Raw genomic sequence first — 2528 nt, forward strand, 5'->3', positions numbered from 1 at the left:
GGGGATTTTTCAGCTGTGGGGGGAAAAAAGGACACATTAAAAGATAAATCTGAAGCCAATTAAGAAGTCAGTCTCCCATGCTAAAGAAGACAATAAATTAAACAAAGATGGAAATGCCATTGCTTTAATGTAGAAACATTTTAATAATTAATAAAATAAATAAATTGTGGCAAAGTTTTCTCCCAGAGGTGAATGCAGTCCAAATGCCTCTTGATACCACCACCTCCAAGTAGGGGGTGTGCATTCGGACATTTCCGGTCTGAATAAATATCCAAAAAATACCTTATTGGTATTTTCCAGATATGATAATGACAGCCCACCTTGCCGGCTCAATGCTAGGATGTTTCCTTGTCAGATCTACCCAACTAGCAGTACCATAGTGTATGTGAGGGGGAGGGGCGGATAAGCTCCCATCCATGACAAGTTTTTTCGACTCAGGCTTATCCAAGACTAAGGGGAAGGGCAGGAAAAAACATAGCTTAGTTTCACTTGCTATTAACACCTGAAGATTTAAATATCAGCACACAGTTCTAAAGAAGAAGAGCTGGTTTTTATATGCTGGCTTTCTTTACTATTTAAGGGAGAATCAAATCGGTTTGCAATCACCTTCCCTTCCTCTCCCCACAACAGACACCCTGTGAGGTAGGTGGGGCTAAGAGAGCTCTAAGAGAGCTGTGACTAGCCCAAGAGCACCCAGCTGGCTTCATGTGGAGGAGTGGGGAAACCAACCTGGTTCACTAGATTAGTCTCCGCCGCTCATGTGGAGGAGTGGGGAATCGAACCCGGCTCTCCAGATTAAAGTCCACTGCTCCAAACCACCACTTTTAACCACTACACCATGCTGGCTCTCCATCTGCAAAGGCAATGGTTTTCCACCTACTCCAGTTTTTCCTCCAAGTGGCTCAGGACACCTTCTTTTCATTAGTAACAACCTTTAGCAGTAGCATATTTTTGAGAGTTCAAAGCGCTGGCTTGGGACCAATTTATCAGCACAGGTAATAATTTTGTTCTGACGGAAAGGAGGCAAGCAGCTGGTGAACCATACTCCCAAGAGACACCGAGAGGTCCGGAGGGGAGTCTTCCCTAGTGTCGTGAGGCTGGAGCACCCAGCTGGTAAAAAGGTCCAGACAGTAGGTGATGTGAATGACCTCAGCCTGGGACCTTGGAGAGCCACTGCCAGTCTTAGTAGACAATACTGACCTGGATGGACCGATGGTCTGATTCAGTATAAGGTAGCTTCACGTGCTCATGTGTTCAAAATAGTCTGCTAAAGGAAATCTGAATTTAATGCCCACATAGCAAGGCAAAGCCAGCATCCATAGATACTCTTAATTGTAAAATGTATTTTAATAATAAAAAGGTAAAGGTCCCCTGTGCAAGCACCAGGTCATTCCTGACCCATGGGGTGATGTCACATCCCGACGTTTACTAGGCAGACTTTGTTTACGGGGTGGTTTGCCAGTGCCTTCCCCAGTCATCTTCCCTTTACCCCCAGCAAGATGGGTACTCATTTTACCGACCTCGGAAGGATGGAAGGCTGAGTCAAGCTTGAGCCGGCTACCTGAAACCAACTTCTGTAGGGATCGAACTCAGGTCGTGAGCAGAGCTTGGACTGCAGCAGTGCAGCTTTCCACTCTGCGCCACGGGCAGATAGCTAGCAATGATAGCCAGCTAATGATAGCTAGCAATTAATACAACATTGCTTAGAAGGTATCTCAAGTGAAAAGGGAAAACCTGACTTAAATAATGTCTTTTCTCCCTTCATTTAAAACTGGTCTATCCTTCCTGTCTCATAGGCTGGCTGCGAATAGACAAAACATAGAAGGGACACAGCTTTTTTTGTAAATACCGTAGCAAGACCCATTCAAAGTTTGAAAGACACTACAACACTTTGCAATATCAAGCTCACAAAAGCCATTTTATAAAGCAAAAAAAAAACACACCAGCACAATGCATCTAATTCCGGGCACTGGCAGTAGCCTTTCCAATTTATTTCTTAAAATAATCTAAACAGAACAGTTCTGTGCAGGGTTCCTTACCAATTCATCAGCTCATTGTAAGGAGCAACACTGTTTCTAAATTACGACAATCTCAAATCTACCCATCAGCCTCTCCTCAAAGAGCTCAGGCGTTAAGCAGCAGCAGTAGTTTTTTACAATCAACTCGGATTTCCTTCTTATTCACCCAAACAATGAAGCAGCTTGCAAATCAACTCAAAAGGAAATGCTTCTTTTCTGTTCATGCAAGACAGTTTCAGAAAGATTTTTATTAAACCGAACCGAAAGTTTAATTGGAACCCCCCATCACTATATGCCCTGACTTGAATGGTTAGGTTAGCCCAATCTCGTCAGATCTTGGAAGCTAAGAGAGGTTGGCCCTAGTTAGCCCTTGGATGGGAGACCACCAAGGAAGTCCAGGGTTGCTGCACAGAGGCATGCAACGGCAAACCACCTCTGCTCCTCTCTTGCCTTGAAAACCCATAAGGTTGCCAGAGGTCGGCTGTAACTTGATGGCACTTTCCACCACCA

The sequence above is a fragment of the Euleptes europaea genome, chromosome 2 (assembly GCF_029931775.1).
Source record: "Euleptes europaea isolate rEulEur1 chromosome 2, rEulEur1.hap1, whole genome shotgun sequence".
NCBI classification, from domain to species: Eukaryota; Metazoa; Chordata; class Lepidosauria; order Squamata; family Sphaerodactylidae; genus Euleptes; species Euleptes europaea.